This window comes from Danio aesculapii, chromosome 4, assembly GCF_903798145.1.
Source record: "Danio aesculapii chromosome 4, fDanAes4.1, whole genome shotgun sequence".
Lineage (NCBI taxonomy): Eukaryota > Metazoa > Chordata > Actinopteri > Cypriniformes > Danionidae > Danio > Danio aesculapii.
In genome coordinates this window covers 22,327,194-22,346,859 of record NC_079438.1, presented here as the reverse complement: position 1 = coordinate 22,346,859, position 19,666 = coordinate 22,327,194, and the positions used below count along the sequence as shown (strand labels likewise).

At 45.6% G+C, this 19,666-nt stretch overlaps 10 non-coding genes across 10 annotated transcripts; 5 read left to right on the top strand and 5 right to left on the bottom strand.

The window, feature by feature from the left end:
- Window positions 1-1,148: 1,148 nt before the first annotated feature.
- trnam-cau (transfer RNA methionine (anticodon CAU)) lies at window positions 1,149-1,221 on the top strand. Its single transcript has one exon. It is a non-coding gene; the product is annotated as a tRNA-Met (tRNA).
- A 7,737-nt stretch (window positions 1,222-8,958) lies between these two features.
- On the bottom strand, window positions 8,959-9,031 carry trnar-acg (transfer RNA arginine (anticodon ACG)). Its single transcript has one exon. It is a non-coding gene; the product is annotated as a tRNA-Arg (tRNA).
- A 2,219-nt stretch (window positions 9,032-11,250) lies between these two features.
- trnae-cuc (transfer RNA glutamic acid (anticodon CUC)) lies at window positions 11,251-11,322 on the top strand. The gene has a single exon. It is a non-coding gene; the product is annotated as a tRNA-Glu (tRNA).
- A 94-nt stretch (window positions 11,323-11,416) lies between these two features.
- Window positions 11,417-11,503, bottom strand: trnay-gua (transfer RNA tyrosine (anticodon GUA)). Its single transcript is given in 2 exon segments — window positions 11,417-11,452; window positions 11,467-11,503. It is a non-coding gene; the product is annotated as a tRNA-Tyr (tRNA).
- A 1,895-nt stretch (window positions 11,504-13,398) lies between these two features.
- Window positions 13,399-13,470, top strand: trnae-cuc (transfer RNA glutamic acid (anticodon CUC)). The gene has a single exon. It is a non-coding gene; the product is annotated as a tRNA-Glu (tRNA).
- A 94-nt stretch (window positions 13,471-13,564) lies between these two features.
- trnay-gua (transfer RNA tyrosine (anticodon GUA)) lies at window positions 13,565-13,651 on the bottom strand. Its single transcript is given in 2 exon segments — window positions 13,565-13,600; window positions 13,615-13,651. It is a non-coding gene; the product is annotated as a tRNA-Tyr (tRNA).
- Window positions 13,652-15,555: 1,904 nt separating this feature from the next.
- trnae-cuc (transfer RNA glutamic acid (anticodon CUC)) lies at window positions 15,556-15,627 on the top strand. Its single transcript has one exon. It is a non-coding gene; the product is annotated as a tRNA-Glu (tRNA).
- A 94-nt stretch (window positions 15,628-15,721) lies between these two features.
- Window positions 15,722-15,808, bottom strand: trnay-gua (transfer RNA tyrosine (anticodon GUA)). Its single transcript is given in 2 exon segments — window positions 15,722-15,757; window positions 15,772-15,808. It is a non-coding gene; the product is annotated as a tRNA-Tyr (tRNA).
- A 1,228-nt stretch (window positions 15,809-17,036) lies between these two features.
- Window positions 17,037-17,108, top strand: trnae-cuc (transfer RNA glutamic acid (anticodon CUC)). The gene has a single exon. It is a non-coding gene; the product is annotated as a tRNA-Glu (tRNA).
- A 2,309-nt stretch (window positions 17,109-19,417) lies between these two features.
- Window positions 19,418-19,558, bottom strand: LOC130224280 (U4 spliceosomal RNA). Its single transcript, XR_008837344.1, has one exon. It is a non-coding gene; the product is annotated as a U4 spliceosomal RNA (small nuclear RNA).
- Between the last annotated feature and the right edge of the window lie 108 nt (window positions 19,559-19,666).

The following is a 19,666-nucleotide window of genomic DNA, read 5'->3' as shown; positions in this document are numbered from 1 at the left end:
GCAGTCGGTTTCGTTGGCACAGTAGGCAGCGCGTCAGTCTCATAATCTGAAGGTCGTGAGTTCGAGCCTCACACGGGGTAAGGAGGTACCTTTTGGCACACGGGAGCACTTAGGTGACCGGGCGGCGTACTTTATTACCTTCCGTGCCGTTTATGCTTCCCGGGGGCAAAAAAGGCTACAGCTCCTCTGGAGGGCATGCAGCGTGACGTTCCAAAAAACATCTCCTGAGTCTGAAGCAATGATGGCAAGATGCTCCCATCCTGTCACGTTATCGCTTGACGTGGATCCGTCAAATGTCATGACTTGACGTTGTTAGAGGATTAGCCGAAAAGCCCTGCGAATCCCATTGAATTAAAAATGAACGGCATCTCAGGACATTCCACTACATGGCATTCCAAGACAATTCTTTTAATCCCATTTCGGTGCACTTGCTTTAAAGCCCACGTCCATTGTTTTGAACACATGCTTTTCCGAGTGGCTGTGGACAATGCCTTGATGTTGCGCAAATGCCTCAAACCTTGCAGTCTACAGTGCCCATTAACGCTGCCAGGGCTACTGCTACGCTGCGTAAATTGTGGCGCAAAGAGATTGATGCGGCAGTTTGTCAGTGTTACTGTATCACTCAGACATGGCGCCAGAGGGTTAAATACTTGAGCCTGAGATCTCAGCTGTGCAACAGCCACGTCCTCACAGTGAGAGCATGAGCTGTCCGCGGGCACTGCATCGACATGCTGGACCCCCAGACCTGTGATGCCATACTCGTGCCCATCATCCGGAGATAGGAACCACCGCATCCAGAAACGCACATTCTTGAAAAAGAAGCATTGATTGACTGACACAGCTTTTTTTTTCGTCTTTCCCACAAAGAGTCAAATGTCATGACTTGACGTTGTAAGATAATTAGCCGAAAAACTCTGCAAATCCCATTGCCTTAAAAATAAACGGTAAAAAATAAAAATAAGGTTGCCAGGGCCACTGCTACGCTTTGTAAACTGTGACACAAAGAGTTTGATGCGTCGCTTTCTCAGTGTTACTGTATCACTCGGACATGGCGCCAGAGAGTTAAATACTTGAGCCTGAACGCACAGCCAAAGATTAGCCTTAGACAGCTCGGCCATCCTGACATGCACATCTCGCTGGTGCTGTCCGCCTCGATGGTGCAGTAGGCAGCGCGTCAGTCTCATAATCTGAAGGTCGTGAGTTCGAGCCTCACACGGGGCAAGGTCAAACCTTTTGGCACACGGGAGCACTTAGGTGACCGGACGGCATACTTTATTACCTTCCGTGCTGTTTATGCTTCCCAGGGGCAAAAAAGGCTACAGTTACAGCTGTTTCAAGAAAATCTTTTTTTTTTTAATTTATTTTATTTTATTTTTTTTTTGAGACAAGATGGCGTGTCTGCAATTTTGCAGTATTGTTCCTGCTCATTTCGCGTCTGTTCATGCAGAACAGCAGTGCCTATACATCGTACACCCGACAGTACATCTTGGATATTGGTTTGTGCATTCCGGACAGTTTTATTAGCAATCTTCGACTCATCCCTGAGATCACCAGAACACCCAGGCCTGAGACCCCTACCCGGCCGGGCGGAAGTGCTCGAAGGCGGTGCAGAGAACGTAAACAAAGACGGGGGAAGCATGGCGGGTTAAGAGCTAAGCTAAAGCTAACACCACATTGGCTCTCTTTACCCAGCATCTTTCTCGCCTATGTACGGTCACTGGTAAACAAAATGGATGAGTCTCGACTGCGCATCAACCACTGTAAAAGATTATGGAACTGTAATGTCATGATTTTCACAGAAACATGGCTAAACAGCAGGATACCAGACAACGCTGTATCGCTAACGGAGCATCAAACATTCCGAGCAGACAGAACGGCGGATGGACAGGCACATCTGAAAGACTCTCTGCCATCCACACTGGACCCACATCAGTTTGCCTACCGTGGCAACAGGAGCACAGAAGATGCCGTCTCCATAGCACTGCACTCTGTACTCACTCACCTGGACAATAAAAACACTTATGCACGAATGCTGTTTGTTGACTTCAGCTCAGCATTCAACACTGTCATACCCTCTAAGCTAATGATCAAACTCAGAGACCTGGATATCGACGCGTCTCTCTGCAACTGGGTTATGGACTTTCTGACTAACAGACCTCAGAATGTTAGATCAGGCCACATCTGCTCCACCACCGTCACACTTAACACTGGTGTACCACAGGGCTGCGTGCTGAGCCCCTTCCTCTAATCCCTTTTTACCATCGATTGTAGGCCTGTGAACAGATCCAACACCATCATCAAGTTTGCAGATGACACCACAGTGATTGGTCTAATCAGCAATAATGATGAGACTGCCTACAGGGAGGCGATACAGCACCTGGCCACTTGGTGCACTGACAATAATTTGCTCCTTAACACCAACAAGACCAAGGAGCTCATTGTGGACTTCAGGAAGGGACGAACAGGCTCACATGATCCCATCCACATTAATGGGATGCCTGTTGAGCCGGTCTCATCCTTCAAGTTCCTGGGGACCCACATCTCAAAGGACCTTTTCTGGACCACGAACACCTCCAGCCTGGTCAAGAAGGCTCACCAGCGCCTATTCTTCCTGAGCCAACTTAAGAAGAACCAGCTTTCATCAACTGTCTTGATGAACTTCTACCGCTGCACAATAGAAAGCACCCAACTGCGTCACAGTCTGGTATGGAAGCTGCTCTGTTGCGGAGCGTGAGGCATTGCAGCGGGTGGTGAAAACTGCCCAACGCATCACAGGGACTACACTGCCAGCCATTGAGGACATCCAGAAGAAACACTGTCTGCGCCAAGCACGCAGTATTCTTAAGGACACCTCTCACCCTGCTCACAGACTGTTTTCTCTCCTGTCTTCCGGCAGGCGCTTCAGGCTCCCCCGGACAAAAACCAGCAGACTGAGGAACAGCTTTTCCCCCAGAACTGTCTCCCTTTTTAACTCTGCCCCTCACTGACTCTTTTGCCCCCCAATACACCCCCCACACTCCTCTAACTTATACTCCTCACAATCACTGCACTATTTAACATTTGCATATTTAAAGTTTGCACGTATTCATTGCACTGATTCACTTATTTGAACTGTACATACCCACTGCACATGGACATTCGTAATTGTTTATCTATCTGCACACTCCTGATTCTTAATAGCATCCTGTACATATATTCATTTATTGTAAATCTGTTCATAGCTAATACAAACTGTATATAATGTTCAGAGTACATCCATCTGTAAATATTACCATAGTTTTTCTATAACTGCACTTTATAACTTATACCTGTATCCTGCACTTGCTGCTATTGCACTGCTGGTTAGACCGAAACTGCATTTCGTTGCCTTGTTCTTGTACATGTGTAATGACAATAAAGTTGAATCTAATCTAATCTAATCTAATCTTTATTAATCAGGGGTCACCACAGTGGAATGAACCGCCAATTTATCCAGCATATGTTTTACAGAGCGGATGCACTTCCTGCTGCAAATCCGACCCTGAGAAACACCCACACACTCTTGCATTCACACACATACACTACTGCCAATTTAGCTTATATAATTCACCTATAGCGCATGTCTTTGGACTGTGGGGGAAACTGGAGCACCCGGAGGAAACTTATGCCAAAATGGGGTGAACCTGCAAACTCCACACAGAAATGCCAACTGACCCACGCAAAATATATGCTGGATAAGTTGGCGGTTTATTCCGTTGTGACGCCTTTTATTCAGTTTTTTGGATACATTTGTGTTGAACTCCTGCAGCTGAAGGTACTTTTTGCCAAGGCCAACACCAGACAAACACAACAAATGATAATGTAGAAATGGTAGAAGTTTTCACATCATGCTTTTCAGACAAATGCACAGATGTATGTAAGTGTTTCCTCCGACTAAATGAACAATGGGTCGTTTTAAAAAGGGCTTGACTTTCATGAGAAGTATTTAATGGGAATCTGTTGGTGGTTTAGATTTGTTAGTACCTACATTTGTCAAAGCTGATATTTTAAATAGAAACAGACTATTCCTCACATGTCTGGTCTCAGTTAGCCATCGAAATATTTCATAAAGACACTTTACGTTAACTGGTCTCGAAATCGAGAAGGTATTCAAGATCGAGTGAAACAGGCAACAGAAGGAGGACGAAGTGAAAATGTGGAACAACAAAACTATTGTGGTAAATTATAACTTTTATTCATTTCAATTCATTTTTAGATAAGTCTATAACAGTGTCGTGTAACACTCCTTTAAATAAGGAATTAGAAAAAAATTATAAATATATATATATATAGGCATCAAATCATGCAAATTGTTCACCAGGTGCTGGAAGCGATAGCTGCCCACTGCTCTGGGTGTATGTTCACTCTGTGTGTGTGTGTGTGTGTCTGCGTGCGTGCACTTAGATGGGTCAAATGCAGAGGACTAAAAGAAAAGGTAACACGTTAAAGTCACAAAGATTCATTAAAGTTGGCTAATGCATTACAATAAACACTGAGAAACAGCCATATTATAACTTCATGTTAATTAACTTATAATGTGCAATACTAATTTTACATGTGTCAAAATAAACTACAAAATACAGCAGCCACACAATGTAGCAAAATAAAACTTTGTATTTTGAAAATACTACAAACATCTCTAAAAAATTTAGTTATGTTTTTGCAAATAACTTCATATACATCCTGCTCCTGCCAGAGTTTTTAACCAGTCTGTATTGACTGAAGAATTATCAAATGTTTGTCTCTCATATGCTGTATTGTGCCACTTTGACATGTTTAGACACATTTATTAACTTTAGACATCATTAACCACACAGAGCACCTGCAGATCAGCTAATGACATTTGAAACAGCATATGAAGTATTGTATAGGAATCACTGTAGGACTGTGTGTGTGTGTGTAGGTGTGTGTGTGTGTGTGCGTGCGTGCGTGCGTGTGTGTGTGTGTGTGTAATTATTTGAGGTATTAAACTGGTATTGGTGAAGAACTATGCTTACAAATTGTTGTTATTTTCAAAACGTGTGAAAAGGCACCATTCAGATGTAACGATTATAATGATCTGGGGAATCAAGCATGTATTGTTATAGACACCTATGCTTATTTGTCTTAAGATGTAAGGCAGGTCCTGTTCATGTAATATGCTTTAGGCTATCAAGTTGGTATTGGCATGAACAGCTATACCTGTTAACAGGTTTCTTACATGTAAAACGGTCCTATTCAGTTAATGGTCTGGCCTATTAGGCAGCTATTAATAAAGATGACGGCACATGATGATGATCCATTTATTTAAATGATTATGTGACACAGATATTTAAATTCATTGTTGAAAACAAGTTACAGGAGTAAGTGCAGTTGTTGTTTTATGTGATGTCCACCTCTGTAATTACACCATAGTGAAAAAGAAGTTTGAGAAATGCTGTAGTTGGTGTAGGTGGAGGAGGTTAATCACATTAAAAGTTCTGCATCGTGTAGATATGAAAGTGAACTCTTGTCATTGAATTACCCTGTATAAACTGTCTATACAATAATTTTACTTGTGATATAATTATTTCCTAGTTCTAAATATATAGATGGATGACAGATTTGATAGTGGATAACACGACAAAGGTAAGACCAAAGCTTGAAATCGCACCATGTGAGAGCATGAGACGAATAGACGATCAAAAAATGACCTCTCTGGACATGAAATTTAAATATGGAGTAATTACTTGCTTTTATTAACGTCTAATCATAATGTTTTATCCCGCCCCTTTTCGCAGTGCTGTACAACATAATTTCGCAAGCAAAAAAGTCTGTATGACCGCAGCCTAACTTGCTTTCAGATTAACTATGCCCAGCTGATACTAGATATGAGCCTGCCTGAGACAGAGTGGGTGCTTTTAGAAGCTGCTGTGCTGTGGAAGTTTGTGACTAGAAGTTGCTTTCTTGATTAGTTTGTTACATGTTGCTTGATTTGTGACCATAGCAAAAAAAACCTCTTGTGTGTGTCTGTCTTGGTAACGTTTTAATGTGTTGTGATTTTTTTGTGCATTGGTTCGGTTGCATTGATTACTTTTGTCTATTAGGCTAGTTTCAATTGGATTTCAGAATGTCACTATGCAGATTGAGTGCATCTTCCCTCCTCCTGGTTAAGTGAGGAGGCTCTGGAAGTTGACAAAATCAAATAAACCCAACCTGGTCACGACGACGTTAACTTATTTGACATTGCTTGATATAAACCTTTCCTGTTGACTTGATTTTAGTTTGTGATCAACTCTGGAGCATACGCAGCTGAAAGTGTGACGTGCAGCAAACAGCCAATCTCACAAGCACACAAGTGGAGTAAACAGCCAATCATAAGACACATGAGAGTTAGTTTGACTCATTTCTCCAGAGTCAGTGCAATTCAGTTCTTTGTTGTAGATTATAGATATATCATAATATAAAATATAATGAATCTGAATACATTTACAATCCAGAAATAAACACTGCTGATGCAGCAAATGTTTAAGACGGCAATTTAAAACATAATATCAGTGCAAATCAATCAACTTAAGTTAAAGATTTAGCTTCACAAACAGGTCAATACACAGTAAAAGCTTTATATATTGAAGCACATTTAGATGCATATTTAAATGTATATTTTCATATTAATTGACAATTCACACTAATTGAATGTATAACATTTAAAAATAATAGAATTAGTTATATTTCAGATAAAATAAATCAATTATCAGCAACAAAAGACCAATTTCATAATGCTTTTAGTGTAAAAGACTTTAATTTGAAGCAAAAAAATATGCAGGAGGACTGGATCAGATATATGGCACTTTACACCTGATTACATACATACATAACATTTCACAGCACCTGGAATGAACACAAATGAGTTTGAAGTTACAGTGTTTCTCATCCATTTGTGATTAATGTACAAACAATTATCTACAAATGCCAAAAGTAGCAAAAATGGCCAGTATGTGATAGCTTTACTGTGTTAAAAGGAAAAGGTTTAGTCACAGGGTATCTTATATATGCTTTTGTGAATGTTTATGCATATTTGTATGCACAAACACAAGTTATAATTAGAGGGAAAAACATCTTTGTTACCTACCAGGTGAATAAGAGGCTATCGAGAAAGCTGAGCTGCTCACACATGTTCTGCTCAACTAAAAACCGAAGGAAAGAAAACAAAATTGGCACAAAAACAAGTTACATTTTGATAGTTAGAATCTATAGACCAGGGCTGTCCAAATTACGGAGGCCCGCGAGGTTTTTTATAAATATCAATAGAATTTGGCCCGCTATACAAAAATTAACATTCAATGACTGCATTATTCAATGAATAACCACCGGGTGTCGCTATCACATGCCTTCAATTAGGCAGCAGATCCTGTTATGAAGTAAAACAAACCGAACAAACCAAAGGAAACATAATTCAGGGCTTGACAGACTGCCCGATGGCCCGGGGTCAGTGTGCGAGACGCTTGGGCCAGTGTACAGAATGTTACTGGCCCAATCAGGCCAGTGCTGCCTTGTCACACAACTTTGGCTGTGACTGTCTGTCAATTGCGTGTAAATACAATCTTAGGGTGCTTTCACACATAGACGTTTGTTTCGGAATCTGTCTTGTTTGCCCCGTTAGCGCAATTCGTTTGGCATATGTGAATTCAGCAATCTCGCTCGCATCCGCGCCAAATCAATCGGTCCGAGATCGCCTGAATGAGATGGTCTCTGCTCGATTAAGCCGATCGATTGTAGTGAGAAAACAAAACAATGCAACTAACGACCCAGGCTATCACAGTGTATTATGATTGTGTAATAGCCGTATATACAGCAATACAAAGAGAGAATGAGTAAACCAAGACGTCATTCCTACCGGTAAATGTTGTTTAAATGCTGTGCTTTGTTATTATGGCAAGTTGTGGTGTCGATAGGATGCTCTCACAGCGCATGTGACAGTCCCTTCCTTTTCACCTCTATGGTGAACTTTGAGCTCTAACGACAAAGATATGTTCGAACTGCACAGGCATGAAAGCAGCTCTGAGCGCAAAAGACCTCCTTCGAGCCAGAGACCTAAGGATTGCCAACAACCCACCTACAGTCCTCCGCTCCACCAACTGAGCTATCGAAGGCTTACGAGAGTTTTCCACAAGCCCACCCTCTTAAGGTTGCTGCAGTCTGACTGCTGGCCAAAAAGGGCAGAAGCAAAAACGCTCGAGCCTTCCTATACCGGGAGTCCAAGCCAGGCTGCTGGGTGAAAACCAGGAATCCTGAACCCTCGACCATATGGGAACTATCACTTGTGAGGGCCGGTCTGCACAAACTTCAGTTCTTTCTGATCTCATACACAGTCTCATGGTTTCCGTGAGCTAGAATCTTCTGATCCATAGTCATAAGCGTTATCCTTTGTGCCACTGGCACTCTGTTCAGCACCTTGTTAGCACATTGTTTGAAACAAGGACAAGGCTCTGTCAACCTGGAGTTCCGTCACCACACATTCTGCTTTGTTTTTATGGCAAGAGGTTGTGTGGATGGGATGCTCTTACAGGATTCCTGACAGTCCCTCCATAGAAGACCTGAGACCCAGGGTCGGAGACTCTCTCCTCTCCAAGAGGAGGTTAAAAGTCATAGTTTATTTTATGCATGTTTTATCAGAGCACTTAGGTATTGCTGCAGCTCAGAGACTTACAAGAGGAAGAGATTACGCTGCAAGTTGGCTGGGTGACTTCAAAGTGGTAGGGACTTTTGCAAAAAGTTGGCTGGGTTTATGGTTGGTGTAGCTGTAGTAGACGTTAAGAAAAATCAGCAGTTGGGATAGCCTTTGAAACCAGGGGAGCACCCCACGGGCTCTGTGCTGGCGGCCCCAGAAACTCGATTCACTCCAGAGTGGAACTGAACAGCTCCAGCGGGGGGAAAGGCGACCGCAGTGCACTGACTGACAGCAAAGCAAAAAGACCAAAGCGAGCCAGCCAGGAGTTGAACCTAGAATCTTCTGATCCGTAGTCAGACGCGTTATCCATTGCGCCACTGGCCCTCTCAGCTTAGTTTGTCATCGTTAGCTTGTTGCTTGTAATAAGGACACGGCTCTGTCAACACGGAGTTCATTCAACACATGCTGTGCTTTGTTATTATGGCAAGTTGTGGTGTCGATAGGATGCTCTCACAGAGCATGTGACAGTCCCTCCCTAGAAGAACTGTGATCCAGGGTCTGAGACTTTCTCCTCGCCAGGAGGAGGTTACAAGCATTAGATTTATTTTTGACAGAGCAGCTGCAGCATACTTGCGTGGAGGCCCACAGTTAGGCTTGAGGGCAAAATTCTGCCAGCCTTCCCTGGTGGTCTACCGAAGGCTTACGAGAGCTTTCCACAAGCCCACCCTCTTAAGGTTGCTGTCTGCTTAGTTTGTCATCGTTAGCTTGTTGCTTGTAATAAGGACACGACTCTGTCAACACAGAGTTCATTCAACACATGCTGTGCTTTGTTATTATGGCAAGTTGTGGTGTCGATAGGATGCTCTCACAGAGCATGTGACAGTCCCTCCCTAGAAGAACTGTGATCCAGGGTCTGAGACTTTCTCCTCGCCAGGAGGAGGTTACAAGCATTAGATTTATTTTTGACAGAGCAGCTGCAGCATACTTGCGTGGAGGCCCACAGTTAGGCTTGAGGGCAAAATTCTGCCAGCCTTCCCTGGTGGTCTACCGAAGGCTTACGAGAGCTTTTCACAAGCCCACTCTCTTAAGGTTGCTGCAGTCCGACTGCTGGCCAAAAAGGGCAGAAGCAAAAACGCTCAAGCCTTCCTATACCGGGAGTCCAAGCCGGGCCGCTGGGTGAAAACCAGGAATCCTGACCGCTAGACCATATGGGAGTTATCATTTGTGAGGGCCAGTCTGCACAAACTTCAGTTCCTTCTGATCTCATATAGTCTCATGGTTTCCGTAAGCTAGAATCTTCTCATCCATAGTCATAAGGGTTATCCTTTGTGCCACTGGCACTCTGTTCAGCACCTTGTTAGAACATTGTTTGAAACAAGGACAAGGCTCTGTCAACCTGGAGTTCCGTCACCACACAGTCTGCTTTGTTTTTATGGCAAGAGGTTGTGTGGATGGGATGCTCTTACAGGATTCCTGACAGTCCCTCCATAGAAGACCTGAGATCCAGGGTCGGAGACTCTCTCCTCTCCAAGAGGAGGTTAAAAGCCATAGTTTATTTTATGCATGTTTTATCAGAGCACTTAGGTATTGCTGCAGCTCAGAGACTTACAAGAGGAAGAGATTACGCTGCAAGTTGGCTGGGTGACTTCAAAGTGGTAGGGACTTTTGCAAAAAGTTGGCTGGGTTTACGGTTGGTGTAGCTGTAGTAGACGTTAAGAAAAATCAGCAGTTGGGACAGCCTTTGAAACCAGGGGAGCACCCCACGGGCTCTGTGCTGGCGGCCCCAGAAACTCGATTCACTCCAGAGTGGAACTGAACAGCTCCAGCAGGGGGAAAGGCGACCGCAGTGCACTGACTGACAGCAAAGCAAAAAGACCAAAGCAAGCCAGCCAGGAGTCGAACCTAGAATCTTCTGATCCGTAGTCAGACGCGTTATCCATTGCGTCACTGGCCCTCTCAGCTTAGATTGTCATCGTTAGCTTGTTGGTTGTAATAAGGACACGGCTCTGTAAACACAGAGTTCATTCAACACATGCTGTGCTTTGTTATTATGGCAAGTTGTGGTGTTGATAGGATGCTCTCACAGAGCATGTGACAGTCCCTCCCTAGAAGAACTGTGATCCAGGGTCTGAGAGTTTCTCCTCGCCAGGAGGAGGTTACAAGCATTAGATTTATTTTTAACAGAGCAGCTGCAGCATTCTTGCGTGGAGGCCCACAGTTAGGCTTGAGGGCAAAATTCTGCCAGCCTTCCCTGGTGGTCTACCGAAGGCTTACGAGAGCTTTCCACAAGCCCACCCTCTTAAGGTTGCTGTCTGCTTAGTTTGTCATCGTTAGCTTGTTGCTTGTAATAAGGACACGGCTCTGTCAACACGGAGTTCATTCAACACATGCTGTGCTTTGTTATTATGGCAAGTTGTGGTGTCGATAGGATGCTCTCACAGAGCATGTGACAGTCCCTCCCTAGAAGAACTGTGATCCAGGGTCTGAGACTTTCTCCTCGCCAGGAGGAGGTTACAAGCATTAGATTTATTTTTGACAGAGCAGCTGCAGCATACTTGCGTGGAGGCCCACAGTCAGGCTTGAGGGCAAAATTCTGCCAGCCTTCCCTGGTGGTCTAGGGGTTAGGATTCGGCGCTCTCACCGCCGCGGCCCAGGTTCGATTCCCGGTCAGGGAACTTCCTTTTCACCTCTATGGTGAACTTTGAGCTCTAGCGACAAAGATATTTTCGAACTGCACAGGTATGAAAGCAGCTCTGAGCGCAAAAGATCTCCTTCGAGCCGGAGTCAAACCAGCGACCTAAGGATTGCCAACAACCTACCTACAGTCCTCCGCTCTACCAACTGAGCTATCGAAGGCTTATGAGAGCTTTTCACAAGCCCACTCTCTTAAGGTTGCTGCAGTCCGACTGCTGGCCAAAAAGGGCAGAAGCAAAAACGCTCAAGCCTTCCTATACCGGGAGTCCAAGCCGGGCCGCTGGGTGAAAACCAGGAATCCTGACCGCTAGACCATATGAGAGATATCACTTGTGAGGGCCAGTCTGCACAAACTTCAGTTCTTTCTGATCTCATATAGTCTCATGGTTTCCGTAAGCTAGAATCTTCTCATCCATAGTCATAAACGTTATCCTTTGTGCCACTGGCACTCTGTTCAGCACCTTGTTAGAACATTGTTTGAAACAAGGACAAGGCTCTGTCAACCTGGAGTTCCGTCACCACACAGTCTGCTTTGTTTTTATGGCAAGAGGTTGTGTGGATGGGATGCTCTTACAGGATTCCTGACAGTCCCTCCATAGAAGATCTGAGATCCAGGGTCGGAGACTCTCTCCTCTCCAAGAGGAGGTTAAAAGCCAAAGTTTATTTTATGCATGTTTTATCAGAGCACTTAGGTATTGCTGCAGCTCAGAGACTTACAAGAGGAAGAGATTACGCTGCAAGTTGGCTGGGTGACTTCAAAGTGGTAGGGACTTTTGCAAAAAGTTGGCTGGGTTTACGGTTGGTGTAGCTGTAGTAGACGTTAAGAAAAATCAGCAGTTGGGACAGCCTTTGAAACCAGGGGAGCACCCCATGGGCTCTGTGCTGGCGGCCCCAGAAACTCGATAAACTCCAGAGTGGAACTGAACAGCTCCAGCGGGGGGAAAGGTGACCGCAGTGCACTGACTGACAGCAAAGCAAAAAGAGCGAGCCAGGAGTTGAACCTAGAATCTTCTGATCCGTAGTCAGACGCGTTATCCATTGCACCACTGGCCCTCTCAGCTTAGTTTGTCATCGTTAGCTTGTTGCTTGTAATAAGGACACGGCTCTGTCAACACGGAGTTCATTCAACACATGCTGTGCTTTGTTATTATGGCAAGTTGTGGTGTCGATAGGATGCTCTCACAGAGCATGTGACAGTCCGTCCCTAGAAGAACTGTGATCCAGGGTCTGAGATTTTCTCCTCACCAGGAGGAGGTTACAAGCATTAGATATATTTTTGACAGAGCAGCTGTAGTATACTTGCTTGGAGGCCCACAGTTAGGCTTGAGGGCAAAATTCTGCCAGCCTTCCCTGGTGGTCTACCGAAGGCTTACGAGAGCTTTCCACAAGCCCACCCTCTTAAGGTTGCTGTCTGCTTAGTTTGTCATCGTTAGCTTTTTGCTTGTAATAAGGGCACGGCTCTGTCAACACGGAGTTCATTCAACACATGCTGTGCTTTGTTATTATGGCAAGTTGTGGTGTCGATAGGATGCTCTCACAGAACATGTGACAGTCCCTCCCTAAAAGAACTGTGATCCAGGGTCTGAGACTTTCTCCTCGCCAGGAGGAGGTTACAAGCATTAGATTTATTTTTGACAGAGCAGCTGCAGCATACTTGCGTGGAGGCCCACAGTTAGGCTTGAGGGCAAAATTCTGCCAGCCTTCCATGGTGGTCTACCGAAGGCTTACGAGAGCTTTCCACAAGCCCACCCTCTTAAGGTTGCTGTCTGCTTAGTTTGTCATCGTTAGCTTGTTGCTTGTAATAAGGACATGGCTCTGTCAACACGGAGTTCATTCAACACATGCTGTGCTTTGTTATTATGGCAAGTTGTGGTGTCGATAGGATGCTGTCACAGAGCATGTGACAGTCCCTCCCTAGAAGAACTGTGATCCAGGGTCTGAGACTTTCTCCTCGCCAGGAGGAGGTTACAAGCATTAGATTTATTTTTGACAGAGCAGCTGCAGCATACTTGCGTGGAGGCCCACAGTTAGGCTTGAGGGCAAAATTCTGCCAGCCTTCCCTGGTGGTCTAGTGGTCAGGATTCGGCGCTCTCACCGCCGCGGCCCGGGTTCGATTCCCGGTCAGGGAACTTCCTTTTCACCTCTATGGTGAACTTTGAGCTCTAGCTACAAAGATATTTTCGAACTGCACAGGTATGAAAGCAGCTCTGAGCGCAAAAGATCTCCTTCAAGCCGGAGTCGAACCAGCGACCTAAGGATTGCCAACAACCCACCTACAGTCCTCCGCTCTACCAACTGAGCTATCGAAGGCTTATGAGAGCTTTTCACAAGCCCACTCTCTTAAGGTTGCTGCAGTCCGACTGCTGGCCAAAAAGGGCAGAAGCAAAAACGCTCAAGCCTTCCTATACCGGGAGTCCAAGCCGGGCCGCTGGGTGAAAAACAGGAATCCTGACCACTAGACCATATGAGAGATATCACTTGTGAGGGCCAGTCTGCACAAACTTCAGTTCTTTCTGATCTCATATAGTCTCATGGTTTCCGTAAGCTAGAATCTTCTCATCCATAGTCATAAACGTTATCCTTTGTGCCACTGGCACTCTGTTCAGCACCTTGTTAGAACATTGTTTGAAACAAGGACAAGGCTCTGTCAACCTGGAGTTCCGTCACCACACAGTCTGCTTTGTTTTTATGGCAAGAGGTTGTGTGGATGGGATGCTCTTACAGGATTCCTGACAGTCCCTCCATAGAAGATCTGAGATCCAGGGTCGGAGACTCTCTCCTCTCCAAGAGGAGGTTAAAAGCCATAGTTTATTTTATGCATGTTTTATCAGAGCACTTAGGTATTGCTGCAGCTCAGAGACTTACAAGAGGAAGAGATTACGCTGCAAGTTGGCTGGGTGACTTCAAAGTGGTAGGGACTTTTGCAAAAAGTTGGCTGGGTTTACGGTTGGTGTAGCTGTAGTAGACGTTAAGAAACATCAGCAGTTGGGACAGCCTTTGAAACCAGGGGAGCACCCCACGGGCTCTGTGCTGGCGGCCCCAGAAACTCGATAAACTCCAGAGTGGAACTGAACAGCTCCAGCGGGGGGAAAGGCGACCGCAGTGCACTGACTGACAGCAAAGCAAAAAGACCAAACCAAGCCAGCCAGGAGTCGAACCTATAATCTTCTGATCCGTAGTCAGACGCGTTATCCATTGCGTCACTGGCCCTCTCAGCTTAGATTGTCATCGTTAGCTTGTTGGTTGTAATAAGGACACGGCTCTGTAAATACAGAGTTCATTCAACACATGCTGTGCTTTGTTATTATGGCAAGTTGTGGTGTTGATAGGATGCTCTCACAGAGCATGTGACAGTCCCTCCCTAGAAGAACTGTGATCCAGGGTCTGAGAGTTTCTCCTCGCCAGGAGGAGGTTACAAGCATTAGATTTATTTTTAACAGAGCAGCTGCAGCATACTTGCATGGAGGCCCACAGTTAGGCTTGAGGGCAAAATTCTGCCAGCCTTCCCTGGTGGTCTACCGAAGGCTTACGAGAGCTTTCCACAAGCCCACCCTCTTAAGGTTGCTGTCTGCTTAGTTTGTCATCGTTAGCTTGTTGCTTGTAATAAGGACACGGCTCTGTCAACACGGAGTTCATTCAACACATGCTGTGCTTTGTTATTATGGCAAGTTGTGGTGTCGATAGGATGCTCTCACAGAGCATGTGACAGTCCCTCCCTAGAAGAACTGTGATCCAGGGTCTGAGACTTTCTCCTCGCCAGGAGGAGGTTACAAGCATTAGATTTATTTTTGACAGAGCAGCTGCAGCATACTTGCGTGGAGGCCCACAGTTAGGCTTGAGGGCAAAATTCTGCCAGCCTTCCCTGGTGGTCTACCGAAGGCTTACGAGAGCTTTCCACAAGCCCACCCTCTTAAGGTTGCTGTCTGCTTAGTTTGTCATCGTTAGCTTGTTGCTTGTAATAAGGACACGGCTCTGTCAACACGGAGTTCATTCAACACATGCTGTGCTTTGTTATTATGGCAAGTTGTGGTGTCAATAGGATGCTCTCACAGAGCATGTGACAGTCCCTCCCTAGAAGAACTGTGATCCAGGGTCTGAGACTTTCTCCTCGCCAGGAGGAGGTTACAAGCATTAGATTTATTTTTGACAGAGCAGCTGCAGCATACTTGCGTGGAGGCCCACAGTTAGGCTTGAGGGCAAAATTCTGACAGCCTTCCCTGGTGGTCTAGTGGTTAGGATTTGGCGCTCTCACCGCCGCGGCCCGGGTTCGACTCCCGGTCAGGGAACTTCCTTTTCACCTCTATGGTGAACTTTGAGCTCTAGCAACAAAGATATTTTCGAACTGCACAGGTATGAAAGCAGCTCTGAGTGCAAAAGATCTCCTTCGAGCCGGAGTCGAACCAGCGACCTAAGGATTGCCAACAACCCACCTACAGTCCTCCACTCTACCAACTGAGCTATCGAAGGCTTATGAGAGCTTTCCACAAGCCCACTCTCTTAAGGTTGCTGCAGTCCGACTGCTGGCCAAAAAGGGCAGAAGCAAAAACGCTCAAGCCTTCCTATACCGGGAGTCCAAGCCGGGCCGCTGGGTGAAAACCAGGAATCCTGACCGCTAGACCATATGGGAGATATCACTTGTGAGGGCCAGTCTGCACAAACTTCAGTTCTTTCTGATCTCATATAGTCTCATGGTTTCCGTAAGCTAGAATCTTCTCATCCATAGTCATAAGCGTTATCCTTTGTGCCACTGGCACTCTGTTCAGCACCTTGTTAGAACATTGTTTGAAACAAGGACAAGGCTCTGTCAACCTGGAGTTCCGTCACCACACAGTCTGCTTTGTTTTTATGGCAAGAGGTTGTGTGGATGGGATGCTCTTACAGGATTCCTGACAGTCCCTCCATAGAAGACCTGAGATCCAGGGTCGGAGACTCTCTCCTCTCCAAGAGGAGGTTAAAAGCCATAGTTTATTTTATGCATGTTTTATCAGAGCACTTAGGTATTGCTGCAGCTCAGAGACTTACAAGAGGAAGAGATTACGCTGCAAGTTGGCTGGGTGACTTCAAAGTGGTAGGGACTTTTGCAAAAAGTTGGCTGGGTTTACGGTTGGTGTAGCTAAAGTAGACGTTAAGAAAAATCAGCAGTTGGGACAGCCTTTGAAACCAGGGGAGCAACCCACGGGCTCTGTGCTGGCGGCCCCAGAAACTCGATTCACTCCAGAGTGGAACTGAACAGCTCCAGCAGGGGGAAAGGCGACCGCAGTGCACTGACTGACAGCAAAGCAAAAAGACCAAAGCGAGCCAGGCAGGAATCGAACCTAGAATCTTCTGATCCATAGTCAGACACGTTATCCATTTGCGCCACTGGCCCCCTCAGCTTAGATTGTCACCCTCTTAAGGTTGCTGTCTGCTTAGTTTGTCATCGTTAGCTTGTTGCTTGTAATAAGGACACGGCTCTGTCAACACAGAGTTCATTCAACACATGCTGTGCTTTGTTATTATGGCAAGTTGTGGTGTCGATAGGATGCTCTCACAGAGCATGTGACAGTCCCTCTCTAGAAGAACTGTGATCCAGGGTCTGAGACTTTCTCCTCGCCAGGAGGAGGTTACAAGCATTAGATTTATTTTTGACAGAGCAGCTGCAGCATACTTGCGTGGAGGCCCACAGTTAGGCTTGAGGGCAAAATTCTGCCAGCCTTCCCTGGTGGTCTAGTGGTTAGGATTCGGCGCTCTCACCGCCGCGGCCTGGTTTTGATTCCCGGTCAGGGAACTTCCTTTTCACCTCTATGGTGAACTTTGAGCTCTAGCGACAAAGATATGTTCGAACTGCACAGGCATGAAAGCAGCTCTGAGCGCAATAGATTTGAAGGATGTTCCTGCAAAATGTAACGTCGTCTGTACCGAAAATAGCTGCAAATACATACTTATGTGTCATAGTCCATCCCCCATCTGGAAAGTGATTAAATGCATGAAGAGGTGGCCGAGTGGTTAAGGCGATGGACTGCTACTCCATTGTTCTCTGGATGCGTGGGTTCGAATCCCATCCTCGTTGTTCATTTAAGAGAGCCCGGTGCTTCTGGGAAGTTATCTTACTCACACCATCTTCGTGTTTCGAAACATGTTATGGCAAAATTGAAAGTCATCTTACCGAACATAATTGCAGAAACATCCATATACAAATATGTGACGCAGTCCAGCCTCCATCAAAGAAGTAGGCGCATTTGTGATGAGGTGGCCGAGTAGTTGAGGTGATGCACTTCTAATCCGTTGTGCACTGCATGTGTGGGTTTGAATCCCATCCTCGTCACTCATTTGCTCTGGTGTTTGAGAGAGCCCGGTGCCTCTGTGGAAGGTGTTACACATGTTTGTGTAAACTTGGTCTAAAGTTTTGTTTCCCCTTGTGTGGCAGAAAATATTTTGATGGAATTTGGGGAGCACTGTGTTTAAGTTTGAGTGATTAATATCCCCCGCAACAATAAAAGCAGCCTCCGGGTGAGCAGTCTGTTGTTTGCTGATGGCTGCATGAAGTTCATTCATAGCGAGCTTGGCATCAGCGTCGGGAGGTATATAAGCAGCAGTTATTATAGTGGAGGTGAACTCCCATGGCAGATAAAACGGTCTACATTTAACCATTAGAAATTCCAGGTTAACAGAGCAATGTCTCCCAACGACGACAGAGTTTGTGCACCAAGCTTTTTTGATATAAATGCATAAACCTCCGCCTCTGGCCTTACCGGAGTCATCCGCCGTTCTGTCTGCTCGGAATGTTTTATGCTCCGTTAGCGATACAGCATTGTCTGGTATCCCGCTGTTTAGCTATGTTTCTGTGAAAATCATGACATTACAGTTCCATAATCTTTTGCTGTGGTTGATGCGCAGTCGAATCTCATCCATTTTGTTCACCAGTGACCGTACATTGGCGAGAAAGATGCTGGGTAAAGAGAGCCGGTGCGGTGTTAGCTTTAGCTTAGCTTTTAGCCCGCCGCACTTCCCCCGTCTTTGTTTACGTTCTCTGCTCTGCCTTCGAGCACTTCCGCCCGGCCGGGTAGGGCTCTCAGGCCCGGGTGTTCTGGCGATCTCAGGGATGAGTCGAAGATTGTTAATAAAACTGTCCGGAATGCACATACCAATATCCAAGATGTCCTGTCGGGTGTACGACGTAAAGGCGTTGCTGTTCTGCACGAACAGACCCGAAATGAGCAGGAATAATACTGCAAAATTGCAGAAACTGGAGAGACACTGAGCCTCGCGAACTATGTGCCACAGTCCAGCCTCCATCAGAAAAGTGAGAACATATGTGACAAGGTGGCCGAGTGGTTAAGGCGATGGACAGCTAATCGGGTGTCCTCTGCACGTGTGCGTTCCAATCCCATCCACGTTGCTCACATACTCTGGTATTTGAGAGAGCCTGGTGGTTCTGTGGAAGGTGTTTTACTCGCACCCTCTTAGCGTTTTGAAGGATGTTCCTGCAAAATGTAATGTCGTCTGTACCAAAAATAGCTGCAAATACATACCATAGTCCAGCCCCCATCTGGAAAGTTCCTAAATGCATGACAAGGTGGCCGAGTGGTTGAGGTGATGGACTGCTAATCTATTGTTCTCTGGATGCACGGGTTCGAATCCCATCCTCATCGTTCATTTAAGAGAGCCCGGTGCTTCTGGGGAAGTTATCTTACTCACACCATCTTCGTGCTTTTGAAGCATGTTATGGCTAAATGGAAAGTCATCTTACCGAACATAATTGCAGAAACATACATATACAAATATGTTCCGCAGTCCAGCCTCCATCAAAGAAGTAGGTGCACACATGATGAGGTGGCCGAGTAGTTAAGGTGATGCACTTCTAGTCCGTTGTGCACTGCATGTGTGGGTTTGAATCCCATCCTCGTCGCTCATTTTCTCTGGTGTTTGAGAGAGCCCGGTGCTTCTATGGAAGGTGTTTTACTCGCACCCTCTTAGTGTTTTGAAGGATGTTATGGTACAGGTTAATCCAGCCTGCTGCATGTTTAGGAGCTCAACAAAAGTTGCAACATGTTAAAGAGACAGAAACACAGCTTTCCTTTTCAACAGAACATTAAGCCTACTAAGAGGCTGACAAAAACTGCCAGGGCTGACTGTATTTCAAGTCATCTCAGCGAGGTATTAGGTAAAGTTTTCAACCAGCAATGATCACCCCTCGGATAGACCTCATATGCGGTGTCAGCAGAAGAGGTTATTGATTTGTCCAAAAATAATTACCTATACATTGTTTCATTTTTACTTAAAGAAAAGTATACACTACTTATGTGAATCTGGGAGAAGAGAATTGTGGGTAATCTGCTAAAGGGG